Below are 15,956 nucleotides of genomic sequence, written 5' to 3' on the forward strand. Positions count from 1 at the left end.
TACTGAGTGTTTCAGTGATGTGACAGTGGATTCTAAACATAGCCCTGGAGTAAATCACTTTGTCTCTGAGGCTGGTAGAGGAGAGGAGAAGGAGGGTTAGCGTTAGAGAGGACGACAGAGAGATTTTAAACTGCTTAGGTGTCCCACTGCCAAATTGATTGCTACTGAATCCCAGTTGGACAAAACGGTTTTCATGACTGGTATAGCATCCAACACCGCAAGCAAAATTAAAGACAAGCTGTTTCATAAGGACATAAAAGAAACAAACAAAAAAATCAAGTTACTTGGGCTGCTAGATCTCCAGCTGGCAGGACTGCAAACAGCTGCATGAAGCTTTTGTCAAATTTGGACCAATTGTGTGGTCGGCAAAAATAACGTGAGCTTATCTTCCTCCACCACAAATATTTAGTTTGGACAGGTAAAAAGAAAATGATGATCAAACCTTTTCTTTCCTTCTCCACGATAGATTACAGCTATTGATATACACTTGGAGAGATACGGGTAACTGAGGTTTCACTTAAAGCCATGGGATAAGAAGATATAGGTTTAAAGCACATCTATTCGGGTGTGTCACAATGTACCACAGTCCTTGTGTAGATACTGCTTGCTTAGGAATTGATTTAAAGCTACAGATCACCCATTAATAGGACACTAGATGGATGTGCTTCTCATCACTAAGCTGTATCACTGCTTTAAATACATCAAAGCACGTTTCCATCTGGTCACTGCATTAAATATAAAGTTCATAAAAGTATTTCTCTCCCTTTTTTGTGAAATGTTGTTTGTTATTGAAAACTGTGATAAAAAAGTAGACAAACTATTTGATCACAAAAAGCTATTTGAATGCAAGAACCATGAAACAAATAATGCTAACAATAACTTTCATTTGTAGACCTTTTTTTCTCTCTCAGTATATCTATTAACCCAACGTCTTATTGGATCTTGACTTTTTGTATTAGAGCTTAAAGTGATTTCCTTTATAAGGTGATTAAATTGTCCTAGGTAATATTTTGCACAAACCTTGGATGTTTTACTACTGCAAGAAAATCGCCAGCACATTTTTTTTAGATGCCCTAAAAGCATGTTTCTCTTTGGAGTATAGTAGACAATCTGTTGCAAATGTAGAAAATTATCAATTGTTTATGCTCCATATAATATAATTAGCTGTTGGCAACCTTTTTATGTGGGCAGTTCCCAAATAAACAACAAGAATGTTCAATGACTAGTTGGAATTTGCTTTGTATGTTTTACTAGCAGGACCTGCCAATACTATTACAAATTAACACACGGACAGAGCTGAACCCCAATGTCAGCACACAATGTCAAAAATGCTTTACTGACTGAATTGGAGCAAACAAATCCTTGAGGGCTCAGCCTGACAGTGGAACAGGATTATGCACCTGAGGTCCCTTCAACATCCTCATCAAAACCCTGCTCCTGGTCCTTGTCCAGGCACTTCATCAAACCTTCCTCCCAACCTTTGATAAATATAAATTAAACTGTCCAGTAATTATTCATGCTAGTCTTGTAAACTCAATGACAACATTTGCTGAACTAGTCACTCATGTGTTTAAAAATACCTGTAAGGTCAGTTTATACGACCCTCAAATAGACAGAAATAAGTAGAAACTTCAGTAATACAAAAATGTATCTTAAGTTGGGCTAATGTATTTATTAGGGCAGGAAATCTTCCATAATTGAGATATTTTGATAAGTAGTGTGTTGGGGTTATTACTCAAAAGACTTAATGCACTGCACATTACTCATTACTTTTTCTTTTTTTTAAACTAATGCATTCATTGCTTACTCACTTTCAGGAGAAAGTAATCTGTTACTCTTTGTATTGCTTACTCTGTAACTTATATAGTCAGGACTGATGTATATATACACATGGCCACAACAGCCTGGCACCTCCTCCTCATGCTAGTCAACAACTTGGTCATACAATGTCGTGGGAGGGGATCTCGTTCTTCAACCAGCAGTTGCCCTGGTGTCCCTGTGAGATAGGAGGCTGCCTGTGTGCGGTCTGTTCTGGATTGTCTGGGTAGAGAGCAGACAGCCACATTGTCCTGCAGATCTGTAGAAGACTGCCTACGCTTCTTAAGTGCTGACATGATGAGGAAACAGCTTCCTGTCGTGTTGTCTTATTGGGGCCCCACTGGTCTGTCTCTGACATCTCCCGTGTTATGGAACTTGCCCTGTAATTTGGAGATGGCACTAGCAATCACTCCAAATAATGCTGCAACTTGTCTTTGTTAAACAGCAGTTTGATATTACCCTATGGAAAGGGCTCTATCAAGAATGTGACATGCTGGGAGTAGAGAATCAACTGGCTGCTGTAGCAAGGTCCATGCTCATCAGGTACCAACCAGAGACCTGATTTTCAGAATCTGGGGTACAAGAAGCTCAAAGTCAGTAGCAGAATAAATTGTTTGGCACTGGCAAAGATTTAGCAAGTTTTTCTGGGTCTAACCCACATACTCAACTCTGCTGCTCAAACCACAAATGTATTTGCCACACAAATGTGGCACCATTTAAGGGGAAATAAACAGGCTTTCCAACTTTATAAGATTTATTAACAAGAACCATTGTTACAAGTAAGAAATAATCCACCAAGCAAAACTTCCTTTCTTTTAGTTCTGTTTATCCATCCATCCATTCGCTTCCGCTTATCCTTTTCAGGGTCGCGGGGGGCGCTGGAGCCTATCCCAGCTGTCATAGGGCGAGAGGCAGGGTACGCCCTGGACAGGTCGCCAGTCTGTCACAGGGCCAACACACAGGGACAGACAACCATTCACACTCACATTCACTCGCACATTCACACCTAATGGCAATTTGGATTTTCCAATTAACCTATCCCCACAAGCTGCATGTCTTTGGACGGTGGGAGGAAGCCGGAGTACCCGGAGGGAACCCACGCAAACACGGGGAGAACATGCAAACTCCACACAGAAAGACCCCGGCCTGATGTTGGAATTGAACTCAAGACCTTCTTGCTGTGCGGCAACAGTGCTAACCACCGTGCCACCGTGCTGCCTTGGTTCTGTTTATATCCATCAATTTTCTTCCACTTATCCTGTTCAGGGTCAAACTGGAGCCTATCCCAGCTTTGATCCTTAACCTCTCAAAGGTATATGTCAATTGATGCTGGCTCTAAAGCACCAGTCTTTCCTTACAGAACTACAATTACACAATCCCCCACCTACACTGCACATTCAAATTGTTCTTTTAGTTTCAGAAGAAAGGTTTCATATTTCCTCCTACTCATTCCAACACCAACAGCATCTAGACTCTGAGGAAATTCAGTCCTATTTCTGTTTTTATGGCTCTATATTGAGCCTCTCTCAGTATCAGCAAATATTTCTGAATCCTAGTGTGACCTTTAATTTACATTTTGAGTTTGAGCCTTTAGGAAAAAAACTGCTTTGGATTAGATTCAAAGTTATTAGACATGTTCTGTAGAATCTAAAGGAATATTAATTTGCTGAGAGGAAACATCTTTTCTCAGAGGGACAGACTGAGTTAAAGTGCTTACAGCAAGTGAAGGGCCACAAATTGAACAACCAAATGGAAACATGACACAAAGTGCTGAAAATGAATAAATTGTCTTCTTTGACTTGGATAAGGCCAGTAAAAACTGTGGCTTCTGAAATTGCCAATATGTGTAGATTATTGGGACATGGAGCGATTTGTTGTTGGTGGGAGCTTGGATTCCAAATAAAGTGCAGATTCACATGGAACATACAGTTCGTTTCCACAGTAATGCTAGGGGATAACACTTGGTAATCAAGCAGCGGTTTGCAGGGAACCACTAACTGACTTTTGAAAATCAGTGCAAGTGAGTAAACCATTTCCCCCATTTTTCATTTATGTAGCTTATGTTTTATGATTGAAGACAGTTTGCACCTTTTCCTCAGCTCTAGTGGGAGCATCTCACTGCCTTAGTGAATGTTTAATAATCCCACTGAGGGAGTTAAAACAATCCACAACTTTCTTGCTGTGAGGTTTTACAGGAAGAAAGTTCCTAGCTTGAAGTCCTGGTCAGCTCGAGCCTTTCTGTGTGAAATTTGCATGTTGTTCCCAGTACTTGTGTGGGTGTCCTTCCACAGCCCAAAGACATACTCGTTAGGTTTTTTGGTGATTCTAAATTGTCCATAAGTGTGGGTGTGCAAGTATGTGGTTGTGTGTGATGGACTGGTTCCAGCTCCCATGTAGGGATGGGTACCGGTATCCGGTGCCATTATGGCACCGGTTCTGACATAAAAGGTAGTAACCAGACTGAAAAGCAGCGCACATTTCGGTGCTTTATTTCGGTGCTTTTTTTCCTGAGACGTCATACATGTTGCATTCTAGCCAATTATCTTACCTTTCCGGGGATAGTAGGCGGGCCCAGGTACGTGCGTTCTTTTAGAGCAGAGCTACAGAATAAAAAGTCTGGCTGTACTTCACAGCAAAAGATGCAAACTCAGCAGCCTGCAATAAGTGCTTTAAGGTGATACTGTGCAAAGGAGGTAACACCTCAAATCCGATGAAACACCTGGCGACTCATAGCGTTTTTTTAAAAGCCGAGAAATGCACAGTATTTCATAGCTTGCTGCGAGACCTCACACCGAGCACATCTACTGCGGGTGGGTTGCCTGTTATCAGTCCCAGAGTTAGCAACGTCCCCCAAAGAACCCGAAGAGGAGAGTCCTGACCCCTAGCCCTGCCAGTGTAGCAGAAATGATGACGGATGATGATGGCAGCAGCAGCCGTTCTTCTCTGCGTGAGTAGCTCAATGCTGTTCGTGTGTAATTTACGTTGAGTAGGCTAACCACGTTATTACATTAATGCACGTAAGGTGAACTAGCAAACACCGTCGTATAGGGATGGGTATCGAAAACCGGTTCTTGTTGAGAACCGGTTCCCACTGTTTCAATTCCTTGGAATCGTTTGCCACTTTTAAAAACGATTCCCTTATCGATTCCAGTCGCCCCGAATGACGTCATCACGTTGAGTAGTGTCTTTTACCCAGTAGGAAACACGGCGCCTGAGCGGCACAAACGCTCAAAAGTTTGGTTACACTTTATGAGAAAGGATGACAACAGGGCAACGTGCAATACTTGCAAAGTAGAGATTTCATCAAAGGGAGGAAACACTACGAACATGCAAAAGCATTTGCTCAAAAAACACGTGATTGCTTTCAACGAATGTCGTGTTTTTGATCCGCTCCGGACTAGCGAAGCTCAACCCAGCAGCAGCGGTAGCGTTTCCACGTCCTCTCCCGTTAATACTGCAGGTAACTAATCAATTAGCATTGCATATTATGTTAGCGCGATTTACCTTATTACAAAACCTGCTATTACTGTGCGTTGCATTTAGATAACCATGATGAGAGAGACAGAGTCTGGCTGGCTCAGATGCTGGCAGTTCTCGCTGCAGTCTACCGGTAGCGTCTCCTTTCAGGCCAGGATAGACGAATGTCACCCAGCAGTGTCTAAGTTTGTGGTCAAAGGCTTGCACCCATTTGCCACAGCAGATGCCCCCGATTTCACTTTGGTAAGTGAATGTGTTTAATTGTAGGCAGGACATTACTGGATATTCTTGTGTAATTGCTACAGAATAATTTATGTTAAACTTTTATTGCTACAGGAGAATATTTATTTTATTATTTTACATATACATTTTTTTTCCTGGGGACCCTGTGACACCCCATTGAAGAGCCGTAGGCTGTGGATCTCTTAAGATCTCACTGTTGGGTTTGTAAGGCCATGTTACTCCTAAATTTCTATCTTGTTCAAAGAGAAGATATAAAACACAGTTCTAAGCTAATCGACTTTAGTGTTCTCCTTTAAAAAAAAAAAAAGAATCGATAAGAGAATCGATAAGGAATCGAATCGTTAAACAGAATCGAAAATGGAATCGGAATCGTTAAAATCTTATCAATACCCATCCCTACCGTCGTAGTTACATGCGGCTGTCTTCTTGTTTGATGGCAGATACTCCCTTCACCCTGGCCAAAAAGGCTAAAATGACCAAAGAAAAAGTGGGAAACAGTTAAACATGAGAGGTTTTGGATAAAGTTTGTGTTTTTTCCATTGATTAAGCACTGCTTCCAGCCAAGAGTGATACCATATATGCTCTATAGCTGCAGAAAAGGCTAACATTGTTATCTTTTTACAAAAAAAACAGCTAAACATGACATGTTTTTGGACAAAGTATGTGTTCTCCATTCTTTAAGCACCGGTTCAAGCACCGTTTAAGCACCGGCACCGTTTTAAAAGTACCGGTTTGGTACTGGTATCGGATAAAACCTAAACGATACCCATCCCTACTCCCATGTGACCTTATGTTTGTTAAGCGGTTAAGAGAATAATAAAGTGGATGTGGTGAATGGTTCACTCTCATGAAAAGTTTGAAAAGGATATATTCACTGCTGAGAATTTCTCTCACTGCTTCTCCTCAAACATGCTTGGTGCAAATTTACATTGGCAGGTGCAGTCATAAGATGAACTCAAACTGATACCCTGTCTTCACGTATCTGCAATTTCAAGTCCATCGTGTTAGGAGAAGTATGCTGTCCTCCCAGGGCCTGCATGGAACAGAGCGGGACATTTATCTGTGTCTATATTTCATTTCTTCCTTCTGTCCGCAGCTGAATTATTGAACAGAATGCACTCAGGAAAGTAGTATTTGTGATGGGTTTTGCAGATACTGCAAATTGTACCCTTTTGGGTCTTTCTCTTTCTTTTGGAATAAAACAAGGGGCTCTGCACAAGCTTGAGAGAAGGAAAGGGTGGTGGAATTCCTCCCTGCTGGCTACAGCGCCGGCCGACTCGTCTGCCTGCAGAAGCAACAGATGGCCATGGTCTTGGGTTGCTAGGAAACTGGTAATCAAATACTTTAATTCAGATTGATTTGGGAATCTGAGGTTTGTTAAAAGCAGGGTGAAGTCTTTTGCTATTCAGATGGCAAGATGTCTTATTTCTCCTTATTTTAGTTGGACAATATTTGGTTGCTCTCAGAGATGGATACAGACTTTGCATTTTAGTCTGGACAGACTGTAGTTGTTGTGTGCACAGAGCTGTGAATTTACATTTTTTACTAAGAGTGACAATGATGTGAAATAAACAGACATGAAAGCAGAAATATCCAATATGTGTGCTAGTAAATTTAAACCAGAGGTGATATTGGCTCACTGGAACCATTTTATGTTGTTGTCTGTGGTCTCACATTCCTTGTCCTTATTTCTATCATTATGTTATTAAAACATAACATATATCTAACATAACATAAAATCTCAAATTAATTGTTTTTATTACTCTTTGTTTTTTCGTGCTTGTAGCCCATATGCTGAAAAAACTAGATGAAATGAAATGTTCACACAAGAAAGAAGTAAAAATAAAAAAGACATTCCTGTCCTCCCATATTCTTTGATATGTTTTTCCCTGATTCAACCCATTTAGTCCCACCTGGTCAACCTGGTTATTTTGTGATGACATAATGCACTTTCAAACTAGCTTTTGTAGGTGAGATATCAATCTGTGGATTTTAAATGTAAAGCACAAGTGACAAAACTTGTACAGATGTCCTTTGCATATATGTTTGTGGGGAAAATGTTTTGGAGGATGAAGATGAATTTTTTCAAAAGCAGCTCCTTTAACATCTCAGGCAGCTGTACCACTACACATAACCAGCACCACATCTTGGCTTGAAAGTAATTCACTCAAAAGCAGTTTCATAAATAAATTCAATCTGCTATTATTTTTGTAATGCCCCACTGAAATCACGACGGCTCCTGTTCAGTAAGATTGACAAAGATTTGTAATAAATATTTGGATGGATTCAAAAAGGCAAGAAAACACAGATTAAAAAGTTGTTCCAGCTTTGAAACTGTGTAAATTATTGCATGACTTACTCCAATAATGCAAAAAAGAGACTGATCATTGACTAAAATGAGAAAATATATTCATTTTACTAGCATGAGTTTGGAATCTTTGTGAACATGATATGAACTCTGCCTATTTTAATGTATCTTCTTTCTGTAACATCTACCATTTACCATTGGCCATAAATAAACTGACTTTGCCTCCTAGATTTTTAAGTAAATGATCAAGAAAGGGAAGAACCACAAGAGAGCCAAAGTGAATGCATCACTATTGGCAAGCACAGCATTCTCCAGATGATGACTGTTTTACACACGAGTTTTTATTAGAGAGCAGATTTGTTGATTTGGCCGGCTCTAGTGCAGGAACAGTTAAACCTCCTGTGATGCTGCAGTGCTGCAGCTGGTTCCCTCAGTCGGTGGGACTGATTGGAGCTGATATAACATTTCCCTGGTGAGTTCACAAATAGATCCAAACACAAGTCAGATTAAAAACTAGAGGAAAAACGTGGCCGCTGACTGTTGGTGTTGACGCTAACTGTTCAAAAAGGGTGTGTTTTATTTATTTTCTCTTTCATCTAAAAATAAACCTTAGACAGTATTATTTCAACCCTTTATTCTTTTTATGTGTCTGTATGGCAGACACATCTGGGGGTGAAGGTATGGGGGTGAAAAATTATAGGAAAAACGAGCCTAAAATATCTTCCTAACAGCTTCAGTGTATGCTGGCATTGACCCCACAAGTTTCTGTGACACAGGTGGAGGGATGCAACTCCGTTCTTCCAAAAGATATAACCTAGAAATTGCTATGTAAGACCTAAAACCTCGTGACCTTGAATGCTATTGCATATAATTTTCATACCCAGTGTCCTGTTAAAGTGAGCAGCAAGAAAACACCACCACACCATCAAAGGATAAAGGTGATCAATGAGAGCAACTTTTTATTGATTTATGGCGACCCTTTCCTCTAAAAGGAAACTCAAAGTCTACCTTACTATAAGTCTCCATGTCCCTGAAAGCTGCATTATGATCTATAGGACTGATCTACACACAAATGAGACAGTTATGGTGTATTTAGTTAAGGCAGATCAATCATTTAAATCACTGCACATACACCTGCTCGAGGATCGAATACATGACTGTATCTCTAAAGAATAAGAGAAAGGATTTTCATTTGCAGTAAATAACCTGAGAGTGTGCATTCAGCTAACAATGTTGTGTGTTAGCAGATGTTTTTTTCACCTGCAGCGCATTTGTAGCGCTGCACCTAAATACACATTCATAAGAGACTTGCAACAGAGACTAAATTAAATCATATGATTAAACAGCTCGGCCCATTTGTCTTTACTGTCATATCCATTGAATCACTATTGTCTACAAACACAAAAATACATCATTTTTGCTTGTCTTTTAATTGACTTTAAGCAAGTACACATGAGAGACGGAGACATACAAGGAAGGCCCCTTTGGCAGAACTGAACCGTGAAGATTGGATTACGACTTGCTTTGTTTGTGAAAATGTGAAAAATCTAGGTCAGATTACCTAAAAGTTAAGTCAGACATGTACAGCAACATTTTAATTAGGTGTGACTAACACCTAATTGACTATTTATTTGTTGATGAAAACAAACATTTTAGAATTATATCTTTCTAAGTCATTAGGAGGCACTCAGCTGGTCTCAGCAGATGATAAATCAAACTGACTCAAGTACATCTAAGATCTACTTTTGCCTAATAAAATGAAAATAAAACAATACTTGACATTTATTATTTCTCTCATCCTTGTCTGAGGTTTTCTTCTGTTGAGATGGCGCTAGAGAAATGATACTTTTTTTGGCTTTTTTTTCCTCTCCTAAGAATAGATGTGAAAAGTTTAGTCTCAAGGTGATTTCCCGCTCATCAGAAACCATTAGACGGTATCAAATCCACATGTCAAAAGTTTGCATCCTCAGAAGCATTTCCCAGTGGTAACACGTCATCAACCTGGTGACACATCCGGTCCCCATACACCCCGTTCATGGACCAGCAATCCATGAGGCACATTTTCAAACATGCCCTACAGATAAAACAGGAGAAAGCTTCTTTGTGAATAGAGGACAAAAATCTCTTTCTCCAAAATCCTTTCTTCTATTCTTGAATATTGCTTAGGAATTTAAAAATATAGGCCAGGGAGTAAACTTCACAAGATGTTCAAATATGATGCACTTCTTGTAAAGCTCACAGGGTGTCTCACACTGTCTCCAGTTCTATAAGAAAGTGCAATCTAATATCTCTCTCTCTCTCTCTCTCTCTCTCTCTCTCTCTCTCTATATATATATATATATATATATATATATATATATATATATATATATATATATATATATATATAAATAGCAAGCCAGAGAAAGAGACAGGAAGGTCACACTGCTGCAGGCAGTTGGCACAAAGCACTTCAAGGTGGCTGAAAGAGGAGTGTATAAATGCATTTTTACATAATGCCATAAACATGAATTTAAATGACAACATTTATAATAAAAATGCGTACTCAGTCATAATGTTACAATTAAAAGTGTAAACTTTATAGTACGGAGTAGTTTTTTCATCAGGGTTTGTCCTTCGGCTCACACATTAAATCTACGGTCGCCTTTTAACCCTGCCTCCTCCTTCCTATTAAAAGAGAGTTCTTCTTTTCCTCTGTTGCCAAGCGCTTGGTCATTGGGGTTGGTCTCATCACCGGGGTTTCCCTTTACTACTACAGCATCTTTATCTTACAAAATATGGTGCCTTGAGAAAACTGGTGATGTGAACTGTTACTAGAATGGAAATGAAGTTATAGCTCAGTTGTTTAATAGAAGTCAATAGAATTGTGTAGTTAAATACCAACAATGACATTTGTTTTAATGTAAAGTGATTTATTGGGTTTGTAATTTACTCATTAATCACAGTGCTCATTATCAGGTAAAATAATGAGCGCTATGATGTAGACATGTGGGCCAAATTTCCAGTCAGTAAATAGTCTGCAGTGCATAACCTCGCTGCTGTCCCTCTCTTTCTGAGCAGTAATAATGTCTCAGGAATTTTCTTTTAGAATGCTGACAGTCATTCCCAAAAGACTGTCAAGTTCCCAATACTTCCTTCCGCACTGCTTATTTTTCCTCTACTGGCAATGAATGCAATGATAAACTTACACAAACTTCAGAAACATTGAGGTATGATGGAGGAAAATCACTTTCTGTAAGTATGGAAAAATCATTTTGTAAATTAACTGCTTAACACACAAATAATTATTATTATTTTTTGTTGTAAAGATCAGAGGGCAGAAAAGCACTGGGGTGGATGATGAATTAAATACTCAAGTAACTGGAAAAACATAACTAATGCATGTGCTACAATCATTCACACTAAAACATCTATCACAAACAAGCACTCACTCACAGACACGCCACACTAATTAAAACATTCTGAAAAATGAGATGCAAAAGATTTAACGTCTCTCGCTTACAGGGGATTGTGAGCCTTTAACCTAACGCTGTCATGCAGCCCATTCCAGAAGTGACGTGCATAGTACCAGAAACTAGACATCTACAGTTTAGAGTTTGTAAGAAGAAGTTTCAAACCCTGTCTGTCATTATTATTAGCTCTGAACTGAAGATGTTCAATATCTCAGAAGGCCTTCCTCTCTGCTTTGAGAAATACTCAATATGCCTGCCAAGTGTTTTATCCAGGAGTGGGTGAACCATTAGTGCAGCCAACGGGAGACTGAATGGTGGATTTGTGTGAGTTGGGTGACCATAGACACAAGTCTTAATGAATATTAAACATTCATCTGTTGATACACTACCATGTCTCCAAAAAATTACATAGACTAGCAAATAGATTGTACTGTTTCCACTCCAAAAGCAGTCTTATACTTATATGTCCAACTCAGGAGGTGTGAGGAGTGGGATAAGTCACACTACTCATAGCCAAGAAAATATGTCCCTTATATCTGAATCATAATTTTGAATTAAAAAATAGACAAATCTGTTCTAATTCCATAACCCTTCCTCTGTGGAATTAGTCACATTTCACGGATACAAATGGGTCAGCAGGTGACCAGTGTTTAATTAAAGAACTTTTTGGTAAACTAAAGTCAAAGTCTGTTCCTTGAACTGGAGGGACAGGGAAGCAATCCTGAAGTCCACGAGAGAAACCTCCAACATACAGGCAGGAAGCGAGGGAATGACATATACCCAGCCCCACTTGTTGCCTCTCTCTGAGGGCAACTCCAGACCCTCTCCAGGAAACACGTTCTAATCCAACCTGTCTGTTGAGGTGATCCTGACTATATAGTATCTCTCAACGTCTAGTTCAGGGTCCTTTCCCACCAGAAAGGTGAAGTTCCATGTCCCAGGACCTAGGTTCAATAGCCAGAGAATCGACTCCCAGTGCCTCCATCCCTGACTGACGCCTGAAGCACACAAGCGGGTCCAACAACTCAAAGAAAACAAAATGCAAGAAAACACGGAGCACACAAATAAACAGGGAAGTAAAAAGATGACTCAACGAGTAAAGGCGTAGACATGGAAGTCTCATTAGGGATGAGACACAGGAGGAGAAATGAGACACAGCTGAACACAATAAACAAGACATGAAAACATTCAAGCAATCAAGTTAATAAAGATCGGAGGAGCAACTAAAACAGAACAGACAAAAAAAAGAACTAGAAAATAAAGCAGGAAATGACTGAAGAAAATTAACCCAAATCAAAAAACAAACACTTTACAACAACTACAGCACAAGGACATGCAGAGGAACTGAGGCATAAACACAAGACAACAATCTACAAATATTGGACGATGTGAAACAGAAAACTAAACTATTCCCTAAAAATCCATAAATAAAACAGAAACCAGGGACTCGATAAGGAAAGAAGGTCATAATATAATAATGAGCAAATCAAATAGTAATCCAGTTTCTAAATACAGAACAGAAACTTGGTTGTATTCAAAACAAAAACAGTTTTACTGGAACAAAAATGATCACAGAAAGACCAAAGAAAAACACTGATAACAATGAGGAAATTAAAAACAAACACAAACTTCACTAACACTAAGCTGTAACTAGAGCATAAATGCCACAAGAAACTAGAGTACAAAGAAAATCCAGGCCTCAAACAATAGTCAAGAAAAACTGAGAGCAAGATACACAGTGAAAATAAAATACCTATTAAACAAGAATCAAAACTCCAATAACACCGAAACCTGGGGGCAAACCACTGATCATGACATTTTTTATGTTTGCTCTTACTATCTACAAACAAATCCAATTTATAATCCAATTTACAATCAGCGGGAAAAACAAACTGAACAAACTCATTGGCTGTCTACAAAAAGAAAAAAAAAAATCAAATTCGACATGAAAATTTGGGCTTTAATTAAACCAACAAGACATCACTTAGATTTTTAAAAAGCGTTTGTAATCTGATTACATTTTTAGTCAGTGAGTAACACATTGTCCACCGAGACAAGCTGTCAGCTTGATGCTGAAAACCCTATTAATTTAGGCACACAGCTGTTTCATCTGCCCATCTGTTTCAGCTGGCACTCTACTACTGACAGTGCTGCGCTGTGTTGTTTGAATCTGATGTTTGTGCTGTTCCCACTATGAGTCTTAGGACTTTCCATTACATCCCGTCAGCCAAGTCGTGATTGTCTGGATGCATCCAAAGCTGGCAAATAAACTTCTGGGATCTTTGTGTGTCCTCTGTCATTGTGTCTTTGAAGTGTTCTTCAGCTATTAAGCATATCTAACAGGTCATGTGGAACACAGATGACTGAACACTGAGAGACAAGTTAGGCTCTTTTTTCATGACAGCATACGGTGTGGGCCACAGGGGGGATTTGTGGTGTGAATTGACATTTTTGCTGTATACACCGTGGGTTGTTTTTCTTCTACACTTTGGATCTTTACTGTGAATGTGACAAGTGTTGAAATGGGTGTCGTCGTGATATTTTGGGTTTGTTGTGATATTGTTAACACAGTGTGGGCTTTGGAGTTGACCTTTAGCATCAAATTCAGGTTGAACCAAAGTCACATTTTTACTTATTCGCTTATTGATTTCTGTTTTTACTTGTTTGCATTCACAATGTTTTCTTTCCTTTCCTGAGTAGGTCATTACCAGGGTTAGATTTTTGAAATCAATATTATTACTAGTGCCATTAAAATTATGGAAACCAATTTACAAATAGAAAACATAAGTCATCTTTTGAAATTATTTAGGATTTTTTTTTTCAAAAATAAAGCAATATATAAAACCACGGTACTGTGCAAAAGTCTTGATACATTTCTTTTTATCTTCTTGCCAAGAAACTTTCCTGTAATTTTTCAAGGTGGTCTTGAGCAATTCTCCAGGTTTTCTACAGGTCTTTCAAAGTTTTTCCTTGGACTTTGGCTGCTTTTTCAGCCATTTCAAGGATTTTTGAAAGCTGTGCAATGCTGACCTATAATTCATTCAAGCATAAAACAGGCATCTACCTCAAGGAAGGAACCACTGTTACAGACAATTTAGCAAAGAACCAATTTTAAATAGCATTTTAGAGATTTTGTTACTTGAAGCTTGTTGAAAAAACACATCATTTGTTCTCATTTCTTTAGTAAAAAAATGCCAAAGATAACACAGTTTGTCAAACAAATGAAAGGCCTGAAAAACGTTTTACAGAAGATAAACAGTATGCGAATGCCATGTTGGTAAGAAGCAGTGATGGGAGTAATGGCGTTACCTTTTTCAGTAACGAGTAATCTAACTAATTACTATTCCCATCGTTACAACGCCGTTACCGTTGCTAACAAGAAAATGCAGTCCGTTACTATTTTTCAACAAACAGAAGGTTGAAGCTGTCTTCAGCTTACCGCAGCTTATATCAGTTGCAAAGGAAGTAGCTGTAGGTAATCTGGGCGCTACAGCTTTAAGCAGCTGCGCGCGCGGCAATCACTTTCTGGTAGACAAACCACTTTTTGGCACAACACCTGGAGCTAGGGGGAAACAATATTTTTCCTCAATATTTTCATCACGTTTACTGTCTAAGGACAGCGCTAGCAAGCACTCTCTGCTTATGAGCAAAAAGTTAAAAAAAACAAAACAAAAAAACGTTCGTGTTGGTGGAAAACTGCACCATGTCAACCAATCAAAAATGATATGGCAACATGACATTTGGTTGTTTAGGAAGAGGGGGACGTTTTAGGAGTGATGGCGAGAGAGAGAAAGCGAGAGAGAGAGTAGAAAAAGAGGGAGAGCGAGATTTGAGATGTGAGAGATTTGTGATGTTTGGCGTGTTTGGAGTGTGTAGTTAAGTGTGTTGTGTGTTGTGTAGTCAGTGTGTAGTGTTGTGGATAGTTTTGTGTTGTGTGTCAGAACAATGAGGTGACTGCTGTCTCCAGGTAGAAAACAGGAGTGATACTCCTGCTGCTGTCACACCTGCAGGTATCAGGCTGTGATGTTCTCCTTTATAGTCGACAGAAATTATTTTTTTGGAGTGGCACAAATAATTTGTGTGGCATCTTATTGAATGCAGAACAGCTGATTGTTCTGTAAATAGTTTGAAATGGTTATAAAAAATCAAGGTAAAAGGTAAATTGATGCAAATAACTTTGTTGTTTGCAAAACTTGTGCATGGGATTTTAAAATTGACAATTTATATTTGCATTTAAAGTTATGAGATAGGATTCATTAAATGTTTGTGGTTGTTACAGTGCAAATATAACTTTTTCTACTCTGATTTTATGTTTTTTGTCTGATTTTAGATCAGTTGTGTTAATACACCATATCAAAATTAAAACATAACTGTAAATTCAGACACATGAAGTTGTGCTGAAAAAATGATGCCAAACAAGGCAAAGTAAATAGTTTTTAAAGGTGAAATGTTGAGGTAAAATCAAAAGTGGTTAAATGGCCAATTATAACCTGGACCCCAGAAGCTTAAACATTTTTTTTTAAAGTAATGCAATAGTTACTTTTCAAGTAATTAATAACTTTTAGAATCTGGTAACTCAGTCACTAACTCAGTTACTTTTTTGAAGAACTAACTAGTAACTATAATTAATTACTTTTTCAAAGTAACTTGCCCAATGG

Source organism: Maylandia zebra, linkage group LG18 (genome assembly GCF_041146795.1).
Source record: "Maylandia zebra isolate NMK-2024a linkage group LG18, Mzebra_GT3a, whole genome shotgun sequence".
In the NCBI taxonomy this organism is placed as follows: Eukaryota; Metazoa; Chordata; class Actinopteri; order Cichliformes; family Cichlidae; genus Maylandia; species Maylandia zebra.